Below are 18,287 nucleotides of genomic sequence, written 5' to 3' on the forward strand. Positions count from 1 at the left end.
TAATATCTGAACATTTTTAATACTAGAAAGGACCTTAAAAGTCATCTATTTCCAAATCTTTATTTCCAAAAGGAATATGAGCCTTTAGGGTCGTTAAACTATTTTAGAACTCAGTACTTGACTCTCATCTAGACTTGTTTGCATTCTTCTAATACACTACAATAAGTGATCTTATCTAACTTGCCTCACAAACTGTTTCTAAATTAATTTATTTTCAAATAATTTAGTGATAATCCTAATTTGAATATTTTTGTGGAGAAGAAATATTCAGAAATGTTGAAGTTGGTGTTCATGATTTTAGGTCAGCAAATTCTCTCAAGCTATTAAACTTGCTCTATATGATGTTACTATATATCATGCAATTAAATTATTTATTCATTGAATTGATATTTTGGTACTTATAGTGTACATTACACTCTCCAAGACTTTCTCTGGCTTTGCATTATTAATGTGGATAAAATTAAGCATTAATTTAGAATGTTCCATAAAATGAAGCATACACTATGACTCTGATGTTATCTCTGTAGTGGATAATGGCCCTGGAAGTAAAATTGAGTTCAATAGATTACCTTAGTCATTTCAATGCGGTTTTACTAAAACCATTAAGTCTACATGAAAACAACCTTTAATTGTGGGTAATTTGAATACTTTCTACACATTTTTAATGTTCTATTTTTCTTACTACCCTCCAATCACTAAGTCTAAAAAAAAAGAGCAATTAACTTTAGAATACATACTTGAAATTACCCTAGGGACCTAATTCTGAGGAAGATTAAACAAGGATAATAGAAGAGAGGCAGGCTAGTTTTGCATTTCCCATGAGCTGCTGCCTGATTTTCCTTGGGTCTTCATTAGATTACCTTATGCTCCTTGGCATCTGGGTTGATTCTTATTTCCAAATTTCATTAAGATAGTCAATTTTGCTATTGTTTGTAGACTTTTAATCTGAATCTCACTACTTTTTTTTTTTCCAGTAATTGTTTACTCTGAATTTGGAATGTGTGTCAGGAAAGGAAAATTAAAGGCATCATTATACATCAAGAAATGAAACATTTTAAGAAATATTTAAAAATGAATTTTACACTAAAACATTTTTTTAAATCTTAAAAAATTTCTCTCTCTCCTTTCTTTATTTTTAAAGTAAGATTTATTTGTGTCCTTTAGCCAAACAGGGGATGATGTCAGATGACAATAGAGTGTTATAATGTCTATATGAATTATCATAATAGATTACAGACTTGAGACAGTCCACCATGATCTCACTAAGGAAACTAGGTTAATATAGATTTATATGTTGGAAGCATACAGTCTGGAGCTGTGCTGATGAGTCAGAGAATAGATATCTTAATTTGAGTTCCCACCACCCTCCTATCTCTAAAATACTAATTCATCAACATCCCATGGACTACATTAGTTTCAGAAATTCACTGGCAATAAATTTATTTTCGTATAGGTGAATAGGGAAGTTATTCCTTACTGTATCAAAAAAACTTTATTATTTTATATTTTTAACCTAACAAATACTTTAAAGAATTAAAGTTTTATTGTTTGTATGGTTGCTTTGTTGAAGCTGTGTGCATGTCTGGTTAACTGTATATGTCACTGTACCAACAATGATTACTTTGGGCCTCAACAGTACAATAGTGAGTACTGGTTGAATGGAAGAAAATTACATAGGGTTAGTAGGCAAATGACCTGATAATGTGGAGAACTTCTTTTTCAAAACTAACTCTACCTTGGACTGGAAAGCTTAAATTTTAAGAAAAACTTATCTATGTAGAAATTGCACATATAAGGTGTTGTGTTTGATAATCTTGTGTGATAGAGTAAAACTATCATTTCCAAAAATGGCAGGTGATCCAAAATAGCTTCAGTTAGAGGCAAGAAGGCAAAAAGAATTTATGTTGCCCACACTGAAGTGAAAGTTGTTTTCACTTTATCTAAGTACTACTTAGTCTGGAGTGAATTATCTGCTCTATGCATAGCCAATAGAAACTCAATTATAACATACCATTAACTGACTGTCTTTTAATCTTTATGTCTTTAGTCATTTATACTTCAAATACTTTCAAGTTGAATCATCCCATCTGCAAACATTTCACTTTAAAACAGATAAGATAGTCTAAGATCTATTTATTATACAGTTAAAATGTGTATGTTTGGAGTAAAATTATTTTTGATATTGATTAGCAAACTTTTATTAATTTTGTGACTTAGTAGTCAAAACAATGCTTTATCATGAGCCCTACATGATTATCTTAGCTTATGAAATTCAAGACATTTTCAGTTTTTATACATCAGCACAGAACAACAGCTAGATGATGGAAAACATGTTCTTTTCCCTATGGCTGCTTTTCATGTGAACCATGAATAGGAAATATTAAACAGAGAACTGAGGGTTTTAAGATTAGGCCAGCCTGAAGATAAAGATAACACATCAACATCAGTGTCCAAAAATAATTGAGCAAAAGAACACATGAAAAATGTAGAGTTCTTTTCCCTTTCAAAGTCTTTTGCTTATCAGCCTGGACTATTAACATATGATATCCCTTTTTATCAGGTTGAAATTAAAGTACAGAATTTGGATTTTTTTGTTACCTTTCTAAATTCTCTCTTTCTTCCCCTTGCATGTCTTATTTTTTAAAAATTCTGTTTCTGAAAAATAGATAGCACTTTCTCATTCTGAAAAATAGATTTCCACTTTCTCATTTAAAATAGTTTCTAATTTATATGGTTTTACATGTACAATATCCAACTTTATTATGGAAAAGTGGAAAAAAATTCTGTGAGAAAAGGATCTTAATATAACTTGAACAGAAAAGGCAAAGAGGGCATCTTTTAGATTCTGAAAGAAATATATACATCTTTTTATCCACTTATCTCAGAAGCTTAGTACCTTATTATTTTGCTGTCTCAGGTACCATAACTAACCAACTATGTTACCTTTTTTTTGGATAATTAATAAGGTTTTGTAATAGTCTCTGGGTCAATGTCACACTGACTTTTCTGATATGCAGTGAAAAAATGCTTGTTGGTCTATCTAACTTAATGATGCTCTATCTTAGTCAACTTTCAAGCATGTAAATTTCCTCTAACTACTTTTCTTTGGTTTTATGAATTTAGATCTTGCCATGTTGGAGTCTTTTATCAAATGCTCAGCAATTTTGAATGAGAACTGATGTACAAGGTGGTTTGACATTTGTTGACTACCAGCTATGAATTGGAGCCTGTCCAATACAATACTTTGCTTCAGGTTTGGGGAGGAGCCATTTGCCAATACTTAGGCACACAGTAGAAAATTAAGATTAAAATATTATCTTTACTTCCCTTGTCCTCATCCTCACACTGAATATGGAAAATTTAGGGGAGGCTGAAATCACCAAAGTGACAGGAAAAGAAGGTTAAATCATTGTGAAAAATTAGTAAACAGAAAAGCAGCATAATCTGGAGTAGGAAAATAAAGTATATGAGCAAAGAGAGAAAGTCCCAGAGATTAGTTTATTAGTTTATGAACCAATTAGTTTTTAGAGCAAGTTTGTTTTTCCATAAAAAGACACTATGTACAGTAATAAGAGTGGTCTGAGTTGAGATGAAAACATGCATAGGTAACAGGGGAAACCAATGACATGGAAAATGAATGCACAGAATTAAAGCTCTACTAGAGTGGTGAAAAGCAGATTTAACACTACATAAAAACGAAATCAGTTAGGGAGAATAGATGTGGAAAAGTGCTCCAAGAATTCAGTTTATATAAATCAAAGAAACAAGGAGAAAGCAGGCCTTGGAGGCAAGCCACAGATTTCCAACCTACAAATAGTAATAATTTCCCAAAATGCAGGACAAATGTATAAAAAATTATAGCAGTGTAGTTAGAAGGACCCTTATCAAATGTGAAAAATAAAACATGAGATGGAAGATTTAGAGGAGTCAATATTTACAAGCAAATAAAGTGAATGAAGATGATGTTAACAGAGGTCCTAGAAATTTACTTTCACTACAGGAAATTATTTATACAAGCATTCAAGGTAAAGCAGTATAATATTTATAAAAGTTATAAAATGATATCCTTAATAATAAATCACTAATGAGAATAGAGCATTATCTGTCAACATAATTTTAAGGTAGAAATATAAACTCATTATATGCCTTTCCATGAAGATACACACATATGAAAAAATATAAGAAAATTTTTAGATGTATAACATTTAAGAAAACATACTGTTCACGTAACACTTTTAGAGTCACTGCTTAAAAAAATATAATTCCAAACAAGGGTTAAAGTACAAAGTAGCAAGTTATATTAGAAAAAGTTTGCCATCACTGGTTAGTAAAAAATATTATCCTCTAGCAGGAAAGAGGATGACATTGATGAATGAAAGTAAAATAATACAAAATATAAACAACAAAAAAGATGCTTAAAAGGTTAAAGAAACAAAAACCATAAAGGAGAGACAGAAAAGTGGGGAAAGCAAAGGTTAAATATTTACTTTGTACTAGTTATAGTGGGAAAAAATAAATATATTTAAGATTTTATTTATTTATTTGACAGAGATCTATTTTTTAAAGATATTTTATTTATTTATTTGACACAGAGAGAGAGATCACAAGTAGGCAGAGAGGCAGTCAGGGTCGGGGGTGGGTACTTAAGCAGCCTCCCTGCTGAGCAGAGAGCCCGAATCTGGTCTTGATTCCAGGACCCTGAGATCACGACCTGAGCTGAAGGCAGAGGCTTAACCCACTGAGTCACCCAGGCACCCCTGGAAAATATAATTTTTAAATTTTGTATTGATAACATTGGATGAATCATTTTATAAATATTAGTGAAAAAATCTTGAAAGCATAAAATATATTACAAAGCCTAGATCAAATATGAGGTGGTAGGCTAAAGATGAACTCACCAAGTTTAGTAAATTTGATGATGAAGAAAGTGATTTGAATCTTTTTAAAATAGAATCTAGTAGTATTAAATAGACTCTACTAATTATGAGAGGCAGCAAAAATTCAAATTACTTCAAATACTAAGAAGAAAAAATGTATAAATTAATTTCAAATTAAAAGGCAGATTTCATATTAAATTTAAAAAACAAAATTTGGGGCAACTGGGTGGCTCAGTGGGTTAAGCTTCTGCCTTCAGCTCAGGTCATGATCTCAGGTTCCTGGGATCGAGCCCCACATTGAGCTCTCTGCTGCACAGGGAGCCTGCTTCCCCCTCTCTCTCTGCCTGCTTCTCTGCCTACTTGTGATCTCTCTCTCTGTGTCAAATAAATAAATAAAAAATCTTTAAAAAACAAATTTTAAGTTGAGAAAATTCTAAAATGAAGAAAACCATTTGATTATGGCATATTCAAATTTAAGGTGGCTTTATTATTACATCTTGTGGATAAAAAATAGCAGCAGAAGGAGTATTATTAAATAACCATTAAGAAATTATATAAATTTAAGATATATTAATATTAAATATACTTATATAATTTATTATTAAATTTATTGAATGCTAATAATACTAATATTAATTCCTATTATTAATAATATTAGTAATAGCAATACTAATATTAATTAGACAAATCAAGTTGTCAACAAAATCAAAAAGGAAATTGATTAAAGTACAGATAGAGTAAAATGTATTACATAGCACATTTTGCAGATGTAGGATATGCTTTGTAGTTATGTATCTGCTTAATATTTATAAATTGATGATCATTATTGACAAAAAACAATTCCAATAAATACAACAAGACAAAAATTATTAGGGTTGTATTTTCTGATGAACATATAATGAAAATCAATTAAACTAATCTAACTGTTAAAATAATCATAAATAACTATTGAATCTAAAAGAACTAATATTACAATATCCTTGTATTATCTCAAGATTCTAAATGAATCTTTCTTTTTAACTCTGTTTTTTTTTTTTTTTTTCTGTCTTTTGGGAAAATATATGGGATTCAACTGAATGAGAGTGCCTTAATTCCATACAGAGAATTTTTCAAAATCCAAATTCATGGGGCACTTGGGTGGCTCAGTTTATTAAATGTCCACCTTTGGCTCAGGGTCCTGGGGTCTAGCCCCACATCCCTCTGAGCAGGGGGCCTGCTTCTCCCTTTTCCTCTCCCTCTGCCACTGTCTTGTGCACGCTCTCTCTCTCTCTCTCTCAGAAAGAAAGAAAGAAAAAAATGTTTTAAAAAATCCAATTTCTTGTTGCTTAAGCTATTAGTCTCAAAATAACCTTCCACACACTCAAAATCCTGTCAAAACTCCAATCTACTAAACCACTCATCTAGAAGCATATTCCTTATTGCCATACTGATTGCTGTTGCTCAGAATCCAGAAGTAACATGTATCTCATCTTAATTTCCCCAAGATTTTTTTAAAGTTTTTTTTTTTAAGATTTTATTTATTTATTTGACAGAGAGAGATCACAAGTAGGCAGAGAGGCAGGCAGAGAGAGAGGAGGAAGCAGGCTCCCTGCTGAGCAGAGAGCCCGATGCGGGACTCGATTCCAGGACCCTGAGATCATGACCTGAGCCGAAGGCAGAAGCTTAACCCACTGAGCCACCCAGGTACCCTCCCCGAGATTTTTTTAAAAGATTCTATTTATTTAGAGCACATGTGAGCCTGCAAGAGCATGAGGAGGAGCAAAAGGAGAAGGAGAATCTCAAGTGGACCCAGTGCTGAGCAAGGAGCTCAATGCCAGGCTGGATTTTAGGACCCTGAGATCATGACCTGAGCCAAAATAATCGGATGATTACTGACTGAGCCACTCAGGCGCCCCAAGATTTTGTTTATTTGTTTGTTTGTTTTATCCATCTCTGCCTGTATAGTTAATCTTGACGGAAATTATTTGATCATTCCCAACTTTGTTTTTTTTTTTTTTTTTCAGTAGAATGTTGTAGCAGGGTGAATCAGGTGTCAAAAAGACTTTACTTGATTTTATTATTGTTGAAATATTATAATTGAAATATATCTGCATGAACAATTGACACATTTCTGGATTCCTGATTATTATTAAGAACAAACGAATATGTGACACATTTCATTTTTTAAAACACACTTGCTCTGACTATGGAATTTTTTCTCAGAAGAAAAATTCACCATGCAAATTACTGAGACAGGCTCAGTTTCATCTTTAATATTCTGATTGGACTACATTTATCTTCTAGTGACATCTATTTTGTCATTTTAAAATCTTGTATTTCTATAGGGTTTAGACTCAGATTCAGGATTTTATCTTGTATAGAAATTAATATATGCTTTTCTGAAGGAAATTATTTAAAGGTTATCTGAAAGGAAGGCAATATTTTTGTTTTAATTTATAGCATAGGAAACCTTATTTTCAAGAGAAAAAAATATCCTGTGTCCCTCCTCTGGGTAAGGCCTGAATCACTGCTGACAATCAACCTCTCAGGTCTGATCAGCTTTTACATCTTAACAAAACTTCAACTTCTGGGGCCCTCCTCAGTAAACCAAGTACATCAAGTTCTCTGCAACCAGGCCCAGAGTCCACCCTCCTTTAAGACTGTTAAGGTTAAACTTACTAATTTCTCTAATCCCTGTTTTCATTAGTCAATGTCTAAAAGGTAAGCCTTTGGCCACTGATTCCCCCCCCCCCCATATCAGTCACCCATTATGCTCTGTACCTCTTTATTTCTATCTTAACCCTTCATTTATTCCTATTGTGCTGGAATGGCTCTATGGCAGTGCTCTCCAATGGAAGCCACATATACAGTTACAAGTGCTCTCCAATGGAAGCCACATATACAGTTACAAGTTTTCTAGTAGCTGCATTTAAAAAAAAGTTTAAAAAAAGGTGAAATTAATGTTAATGATATTTTATTTAACACAGTATAAACAAATATTACCATGTAATATGTATTGACTGATTATATATTGTATATTGGTTATATATTTAATAATTAATATGTAATCACTATGAAATCAATTTACAAAATATCATATATTCTTTATTATATCCCAAGTCTTTGAAATCTGGCACATGACTTCCACTTAGGACATTTTTTTATTTCAAAGTAGCCATAGTCCAATTGTCAGTAGCCACATGTGGTGAACAGATACCACATTGGGCAGTGTAGCCCAGTAGGAATGTGGCATTGATTCCCAATCCTTTCTTTATTTCCTGGATTTCAGATTTAAAGGGATCAATTTATGTTACCCGGAGACCTCCTATGTGACACTTTGAACATAGGAATGAGTCTGAGGCCATTTTTCTTCTGCAGTGGCAACTGGAAAGCCATGTTAGGCATGGAGAGTGTGATGCCAGGGCTCCACATTCTGTGTCTAGTCACTTCCTCCATGGGGATGAGGCCGTGGTGGCAGTGGACTGGTGGGAGCAAGAGCAGAAGCCACCTGATCTTTGCTTCTGCTTGCACTAGGCTCCTATAATATTCTCTGCATATCTGGTTGTGTTTTACCCTGTTCTTTCTTCTTTTAAATAATATCTTTTCCAAGAGCTAGGCCTGGAAACATTTCCTCAGGAAACATTTCCTTGACGGCACTCACTTTCCTGCCAAGATATGATACTTGTTCGCTAAGTACTTATCACACTTTTTATAGTGTCTTTCTAACTTCTCTGTCTTAATGAAAGCAGGGATTGTCTCTTTACTATTGCTTTTTTGTAAAATGACTTATTTATTTATTTGAGAGAGACAGAAAGAGAGAGAGAGAGAGCGCATAGATGGAGGGGCAGGGAGAAAGAGAGACAATCCCAAGCAGAATCCCCACTGAGCAAGGTGGAGCCCCACTCAGGGTTTAATATCACCACCCTGAGATCACCACCTGAGCCAAAACCAGGAGTCAGATGCTTAACTGACTGCATCACCGAGACACCCAACTATTGCTATTTTTATTTTTAATAATTATTTAATTAGCATCTGACATATTTTGTTCTGAGCCTATGTTGATTAAATGAAGGGCTGAAGGACAGAGAGAGTACAATGGGCAAGGTATTTAGAGCTAGGGATAGCGTATTTCTGGGGCATTTTACACAGAAAGAGTTCTATGATGGAAGAGTTTTTGGTGGTGGGGCAGAGACTGTATAACATAGATCCTTAGTGGTCAGCATTGGGGAAAATTATGCAAAAGTGTAAACAAAGGAGCATAAGGTATTTCTAAACACTTTCTTTATGGGCTTGAGCAATGCACAGAGCTATTCCTAGTAGGTATCTAATGAGTACTCACTGACATTAACTGAAGAGATGAACAAACATGCACCTGATCTTGAAATTGCTGCCTAAATCTGTCATTACCTCTAACACCTACTTTGTCTTTTCTAACTTACAGTATTATTAATTTTGTACTTACATGAGTCTCAGTAGAGATGAACTGACCAACCATTTCTTAAAAAAAACATGTTTTCCCACCTTTTGATTATTATTATTATTATTAGTCTCCAAATTTAATTAGCTCCAAGGAGGAACAAATCTCAAAAGGAAGTTTCTTATTTTTAAGGAATGGTAATATAACTGTTGATGCTAGTATCCAGTCACTTGGAGACTACTGAATTCTCTTTGTTTTGGACCCTTAAATTCACTGTATTAAAAAGATTCTCTTTTAATATACAGTTCATCATGGAATGTCAATCAGATCTTTCATGAAGTGTTTTTGGATTTCTTTAAGGTTGTTGTGTGTGTGTGTGTTTTTAAGATTTTATTCATTTATTAGAGAGAGAGATAGAGTGGGAGAGCACAAGCAGGGAGAATGGCAGAGAGAGAGGGAGAAGCAGACTCCCTACTGTTGCAGAACTCAATCCAGGACCCCAGGATCATGACTGGAGCCAAAGCCAGACTCTTAACCCACTGAGCCACCCAGACACCCTTTGGTTGTTGTATTTTGTACTTTAACTGTTGGCAAAGTGTCTGCAATATTAAGTGTAAATTTATTTGCAGTGTCTGGAATCTAGACAAAAAATAAAATGATGATGGAATATGAGAAATGAAGTTAATTAAAACTTAGAATTACTTAATATTTAAGGACTTCTATTATGAGTTTTGACTTTTGAGATTTTGTTGAAACTATATCTTAATTTAAGATAAAGAGTTAAAAGATCATTCTAGGTTGCATATAGAAATCCTACGATCATATATTCTCTTTGTTCCAAATCACTACTGATAGCTATTAAAGTTGGGGTAAAATTCCACCAGGGAAAATATTGATGAGAAGAAGGGGTGAGGTGAAATCATGGAGAATCCAGAAGGCACTAAAAGTAGAGGCATAAGGAGGATTTGTTGGAATATCCAGATCCCCCCCATTTATATAAAAGCCTTGGATTTTCTTTTTAATCTGCTTTTTGGCTATATCTCTTTTTTCTTTACTTTGTCTCAGGTATTAAACTCCTGATTTTCTTTCCATGGAAAATGCTGATTATTTTACTTTGAAGTATTTTTACTTTGAAGCCCCTCCCCCTCATTTTACTGTGGGATAGAATCCAGTTTCAGTCTCATACTTCTGATTATAAAATTGGCACAGAGGCTTTTGTAGATATTCTAATACTTTATCCTGAGAACAACCTGAAGAGATAGATGCTAAAATTTAAAGATTTTTACTAAAACTTCTCCCTATTACTTATTAGGATGTGTTAATAAATAGAACGGAGCTCTGATTGTTTTCACATAATTATCACATCTTAGTTACTAAGAATCTCAATCAATATGTCTTTAGACTTCCTTTTGATTAGATTAGGGACCTTCCTTTATTGCTCCATTCTCCCTAACACTAGCAATACACACACACACACACACACATATATATATATATATATATATATATATATATATATATATATATTTTTTTTTTTTTAAGGCTAAATTTTTCCACAGGGGGCTTTGTTGAACAATATTTCTGAGGAATGTTCGTATTATATGAAAGAAGGATTCTCTGGTGATCTATGTTGGGTCAATGCTCTAGCATAGGTACTGAAAAAACTTTCAGAGATTTTTGGTATGCTGACGCGTGAGGAAACCCTAAGATGGGAAAGAATATTGAGCATTTCCCCAGCCAGGGGGAATGCTTTTTTGTTTTTGTTTTGTTTTTAAAATTTTAAAATTTTAAATTTTAAATTAAAAATTAAAATTTTAAGTTTTAAAATTTTCAAATTTTCAACTGAAAGTATTGTTATACTGCAAACACTTGTGTTTTTTTTCCCCAATAACTTGAAAAGGTATATTTCATATACACAAGAATAGTAAATGGAGCTTTTATTTCCCAAAATACTCAGGTAATATCAACCTTCAATTCTGGAGTAATCTAAACAGTTCTTCAAGGATCTATTTTATTTACAAAAGAATTCCATTGCAGAGATAAGTCTGACCTTTCTTTTGTGGGGAGAAAAATTAGTGAAGTCTCATTACTCTATAATCCCTGTTATCTTGGGAAGGCATAAAGAAGTCAAATCAGGTACTGTCTCTCTTATCCTTGCATCTTCCCCCTAGATATAGTACCTTCCACAGTGTCACTCTCATTTTGCTCAGTAAAGTAGCAGCTGCATATGTATTCTAGTAGGAATAAATTTAAAATGAAATTAGTAGCTGCATATCTACCTTAGGGATCCAGGGGAGCAAAAGGTAGGAAGGCTGCTGCCTTCAGTGCCTTTGGAAGTACTAGGATCACAAGGAAGCCACGACAAATAGAGTGGGCTATTCCCAGCTCCAAAATATATGTAAAAAACAAAACAAAACAAAACAAAACCAAAAACCTCTTCCCCAGACTGAGGGCAAAACATGACATCCATCATCTTCTAGAACCTGTGTCTTTCCACAGTGACCATCAGAAAATAATGGTGTTTTCTTTTCTGCCTTTAAAATCTTCCAGGATCATGTCTCATTGGCCAAGCCTACACAAACCTATAAGTGAGTCTATAAAATATCTGTGGGATGTAAGGGTCTGCAATCTAGGAGAGATCAAACCTGAGTGTCAACAAACATCTAGTATACCCGAATTGTACACATAACAAGTAGAAAGCTGTAAGGAGAAAATTGTATGGAGTATTGAATGGCCATTGTACAGAGAAAGGAAAAAAAAAATTACAAAGAAATAGTGGTGTTCCTTATTTACTACTTGGTATAATCAGTAATTAGATAGCATCATATAAACCTATGGTTCTTAAAATACGGTTCCTGGCCCAGCAGCGGCATCACCTGAGAATTTGTAGAAATGAAAAATCTGGGGGTTCCACCAGACAAACTGAATCAGAAACTCAGGATGAGACCTAGCAATCTGTGTTTTAATGAGCTCACCAGGTATTTCTGACACACACTAAATGTTGAGAACCACTCGTGTAAAGTTTCTGAAAAGAGTATTCCATGAGTATTACTTCGACTCGAGGAAGGTAAAGAATGCTTCAAGCTTTATAATCTCTTACTAGAGGCCAAAAGGACTGAGATTCTGTCCAAGAATATCTGGGTAGGGTGGAGAAAGTAAAAGTAAACAAGCCTGTAGTATTAGAGTAAGAGTGGGAAGATCTGCACCCGAGTTACTGCAAAATGCGTTGGCACTTATAACAGAAGTTATTAAAAGGAATGGGTGTAAGCAATTCTAGTTTTTAAACATTCACTATGTCTAAATAGATGAGTACGGGGCATGGATATGGATCAAAGCAGGTGAATGGCCAGTCCAGTTCCATGGTAGTCTTCAAACTTCATGTATCCTGAGCAACAATGCAGAGTCTTGGGTGGCTTCTGTTTTGTGTTTGATCTGTAAGCATCCTGCATTAACCCTTCATCAACTCAAGAATAGCATCTTGCTCTGAGGGAGCATGGCTATATGAAGACATGCTTTGCAGCCACCCCAAGACTATTATGGTAAAGGGAATGTTTTATTACTTCCCAAAGGGGTCTCTTTCTTTCCCCAGCCTTGCTTTTAAAAATAACTAAAACAAAACAAAACAAAAAAGAAATCGTTATCAGCTAACAAAACTGAGGGAGTTTGAGCTCTTATGCACAAATTAAAAACAGGTTTTCAAACTGTCTTTTTTAATTTAAATATTGCTTCTGTATAAGATTTTCCAAAGTCATCTAGCAGGTAGCTCAAGGGCAGAGTTACTCTAGCAGCCATGCTTCCCTGGGGATTGAAAGGAATGACTTCTGAAACCAGGCATTTCTTAACAAATCACATAAAAACCTCACTGGAGACTTTTGCTGCCAGGAGACAGATTTTAAGCATCCAACTGATGAAACCTCTAAGACAATAAAGAGTGCCAGATGCATCAGATTTGGGTTTTAAAACTGCTGATGTCCGCATTTAACCTAAACATGCTTTATCCAATCTTGAAAAACTAATGTAGTGCTACATTCTTGCTCATGAGGTAATGTCGTTTTGGTGATATTTTCTTTTCTGTTAATACAAATCAGAAGGCTAGCTGACTGTATAAAGCAAAGAAAAACAAAAATAAAAATAGAACATCCTGATTAATACGGGGAAGAAATAAAGGCTTTTTTTTTTTTTTTTTTTTTTTTAGGGGGAAGACAGTTTAAAATGGAGGAAAGAGGGAGAGAGAGAGAGAGAGAAAGAGAGAGAGGTCCATAATACATGTCCCCTATTTTGAAGGACAAAAAGTTGAGTTGCTCAATAATGATATTTGATTTTATGTCTAGTAATCCTACAGTTGAATGCCTCTATAATCAAGAGCAAAAGTAAACAAAGTAAGATATTGAATTTTTGTCATCGATCAGTATTTTAAAAAGTAGCTGCTATTAAATTGCTACACATATGGCCAAGTTTGGAGAGTGATACAACTGTTCTATATCTTGATTGTGGTACTGGTTACATTACTATATGCATTTGTCAAGATAGCAGAACTGTACTCTACAATGGGTAAATTTTACTCTAGTAAATTAAACCTTGATAAGAAAATTGCTCTACATAGCTTAGACTGCTGAGAGATGCATCATTATTCTCAACATCTCTGAAGTTACTGTTACTAAAGCATATTAATTTTATAATTTTACTGAATTAAATAGTGTAAGAAGTATATTTACAATTAAGGATAAGACCAAGAACATCTGTAAGAAAAAGTTAAATTGAAGTAAAACAACACAGGTAGTTTACCATGGAATACTAACTGTATGTTTTGATATAACTTCCTTGAGTTTTAATCTTCATGTTCCTCCAAAAAAGCTAGATTCACCTCCATTTTTTAAAAAGAGTTAAATGAGATGACACTGCAAGCTTCATCATAAAAAATTTACACATTATTTAAATATTCTACTCCTGGGACATGAACAACCAATTATTTTTCAGGAATATATACACAGACTTTCACATAGATACTTAAATACGGGGACTCTGCATTAACCAGGTGGTATAAAATTATCTTATATCAGTTTCATTTCACAACATGAGATCAATGATTTTGGATTTTTTAGTTTTGCTTCTGTGTTATGCTTTGGTAAATATTTTAATATAGTCTATTTTTAAATCTGTTGTTAAAATTTTTTTAACATGGATATTTTCAATCTCTTTAGACTTCAGATTCTATCTCTTCTTTCTCCCCTCCCAGCCAAGCATTTCAACCTTCTAATGGGTCCCTCATTTTTCCTTGTTAAATCTTAACAACCTGTTATTAGCTCTAGGCTGGTCTGGTTCTCCACAGAAATTCTCCACTTGAATTATAAGTGCTGAAGGGCTTTTTGGGTCAGGTAAGGGCCATGGGTTAGAGCCAAAGGAACTGAAAACATTGGTACCTAAAAGAAATCTGAAATGAAGCCTTATTATGGAGAGAATGATGAAGTGAGAAACCAGGAGTTTTGTATGTAGCTTCCTGTATTTGCTATTTGACAAAGGCACCCTTTGAAAATAAAACCCACTTTTCACTTAAAAGAAATGAATTGCATGATACAGCCATTCTTTCTCCTTCATTTTACGTATGTCCCAGTATATACATTGGCCCAAATTAATTAATTCTCCTTACCTACTCCATTTTTAATAAAATCCCTGAAAGAAAAAAAAATAAAAAGAAAAATTTGTTGCTATGATGCCCATCATTTCTTTAAATTACTATTTTTCTTAAAAGTAGAAGAATCTTCAAGAAAGTTAAATTGTAGTTACAATGGAAATTTTTTTGGTGAATAGAATTATCTAGTATAAATCACCAAAATAAGTTATCCTATTATCTGACAAAATGTACCATTCTTAACTTTCAGTTCAACATTAGGCTTAACATATCCAGACTGGTACTAACAGGTGAGTTCTATAACATCAGTGAGTAAATAGCATAAAGTTTTAAGCAATTTCCAGTTAATAGCAGACACCTTGAAAAGAGGTGAGAAATTAGAATGGGTGGAATTGGATCAGAAAATTCTGGAAAAGGTATTTGTAAATGCAAATTCACCTGATAAAACTTCACATCTTACTATTGCTGCAACTACATATTGAAGCAGATCCATTGACTTTGGACACATTGACTTTGTTTCCCTCACTTCAGTTTTGTTTAGGTTTGGTAATGACCAGTGTGTTCACGGTAAGACTCCAGCTGAAGCTGGTGTAACTGATGAGAGTTTAAGGGGTTTGATAAACTGGCAAGGAATGGAAGGTAAGGTGGACTAGGAATTGGGAAGAAAATGGTTACACCTATTAGGGAAAAGAAAATTGGGGATTGTGGGTAACCAGTCTGACTTCTTCACTAGTTGGAAATGGAAAAGGAGGGCAGATTTCCTTTATATTCTGGTCACTCTGCAAAAGCAGGGCAGACTTTCACCCAAAATTTGGTTCATGTTGATGATGCCATAGACACACATACCAAGAAGGTATGAAGAGATTTATTTCCTACATAATTGAGCTTTCTTGGGGAGAGCATGAGGAGAGGGGTCTGGCTTAGGTTTTAATTTTGGTGTTGTTCAGGTGTGGGGCTGGAGTAACAGTTCCCATTATGGGTGGGACTTGAATGAGGTGCTAAAGGAAGGAGAAGCCAGGCTTCCTTATCTGCTTGTCAGATGTAGGGCATGAGGGGAAGAAGGAGAGTTAAGTCTTCAAGGCTGTTAGCAGTCAAACATTAAAAAAAAAAAAAAAAAAAAAAAAAAAAAAGGAGGAATTAGCCTCCTTTTTATACTCTGAACTGCAAATCTTTCCAATTCTAAAGTCTCTATTCTTTTGAGAAGGAAGTCCAGGTATTTTTTTTTTCCTTGCCTCCCATGACAAATTTCCTCAGGATCTTGGGGTTACATTAAAAAATTAAGTCCACTCAGGTCATGATCTCAGGGTCCTGGGATCGAGCCCCGCATCGGGCTCTCTGCTCAGTGGGGAGCCTGCTTCCTCCTCTCTCTCTCTCTCTCTGCCTGCCTCTCTGCCTACTTGTGATCTCTGTCTGTCAAATAAATAAATAAAATCTTAAAAAAAAAAAAAATGAAGTCCAGGGTCACCTTGGTGACTCAGTCAGTTAAGCATCTGCCTTCAGCTCAGGTCATGATCTTGGGGTCCTGGGATCAAGCCCTGCATCAAGCTCCTTGCTCAGTGGGGAGTCTGCTTTTCCTTCTCCTTCTCTCTTCCTCCCCCACCCTCCACTCTCTGCTTGTGCTCTCTGCTCTCTCTCCTGCTCTCTCTCAAATAAATAAATAAAATCTTAAAAAAACAAAAACAAACAAACAAAACAACAAAACCCACCAACTAAATTCCGTTGTCTTGCTTACCTGCTGTAGGGAGAGAACTCCCCTGTTCTCTTTCAAGCTTATATAAATAGCTGCTAGATTCCAGAACAGCCTTGTCTAATGAACTGAACTCCATTTTAGGCATTGCATTGCTGTCTTTGCTTAAGAGGAAGCCTGGAAGCAGTGTTAAAACCCAGACTCTCGGGGAGGCTGGGTGGCTCAGTTGGTTAAGTGTCAGCCTCCGGCTCAGGTCATGATCCCAGGGTCCTGTGATCTAGTCCCACATCAGACTCCCTGCTTGTCCGGAAGTCTGCTTCTCCCTCTCCCTCTGCCTGCTGCTCTGTTGACTTGTGCTTTCTATCTCTCTGTCAAATAAATAAATAAAATCTTAAGAAAGAAAGAAAGAAAAAAAGAAAGACAGAAAGAAAGAAAAACCCAGAAGCTCCACCTGTAAGAACATTCATCCAGAACCCTCCCTAGTTTTCAATGACTCTGCAGTCATTGATGTGGTGTCAGCTGATTTGTGTGGGCCTGGATGGTAGTTCCCAGGGCAAAAAATCAGAATCTTGCTGGGGAAGGGATTTCCTCAAAATCTCACTCATTTCTGTGGGTTGAGGAGACAGCAATAATTCCATCGGTGTTAGAGAATGCCATGGCCATTCTGAGTACTCTATGACAATAACTTTATGACATCCTTACTACATAACCAACACTGAAAACAGTCATTTATTTTAGGTCAGATGCCTACCTGACCCTCACTGTATTAAAACCCTGAAGATCTAAGTTATTTTAAAGTCCACTGTTAGGTTTCCCAACGTCTAAGTTTTTTAGTTTTTTTTTTTTTTAAGATTTTATTTATTTATTGGAGAGAAAGCATGAGTGGGGTGAGTAGTAGAGGGAGAGGAACAAGAAGACTCCCCACTGAGTGGGAAGCTTAACTTGGGGCCTGATTCCAGGACCCTGACATCATGACCTGAGCCAAAGTCAGATAGATGGTTAACTGACCAAGCCACCCAGGCACCCCCAAGTTTTCTAGTCTTATTTGTTGTATGAAAAATAAGTATACTGTCTGTAGTAAAGATTATAATATTTAGATGCTTATTCAGAGCAGTCTAGAAATTTTAGTAAAAACAAAAAGTCAGATGCTTTTGATAATGTATAAAGTACATCAAAAAGTCTGCCGGTGTCACATGATAAAGCACAAGTGTGTGAGATTACTACTTGAGATTAGTAGCTCAAAAAGTGTCTTTAGGGGCGCCTGGGTGGCTCAGTGGGTTAAGCCTCTGCCTTCGGCTCAGGTCATGGTCTCAGGGTCCTGGGATTGAGCCCCGCATCAGGCTCTCTGCTCAGCGGGGAGCCTGCTTCCCTTCCTCTCTCTCTCTGCCTGCCTCTCTGCCTACTTGTGATCTCTCTATGTCAAATAAATAAATAAAATCTTTAAAAAAAAAAAGTGTCTTTAAAGATGTGATATTAAGAGGAAGTTGAGGGGGGCACCTGGGTGACTCAGTCAGTTAAGCTTCTGCCTTTGGCTCAGTTTATAATATCTGCATCCAAGGAATGAGCTCACCTTTCAGGAGGATCCCTCCTCAGTGGATCCCTCTGAGTGGATCCCTACTCAGATCCCTCCTCTTTCTCCCTCTGTTCCTTCCCCAACTTGCTCATGCTCTCTATCTCTGAAATATATACATATATGTG

This window comes from Lontra canadensis, unplaced genomic scaffold (assembly GCF_010015895.1).
Source record: "Lontra canadensis isolate GAN:19392208 unplaced genomic scaffold, GSC_riverotter_1.0 scaffold1, whole genome shotgun sequence".
Lineage (NCBI taxonomy): Eukaryota > Metazoa > Chordata > Mammalia > Carnivora > Mustelidae > Lontra > Lontra canadensis.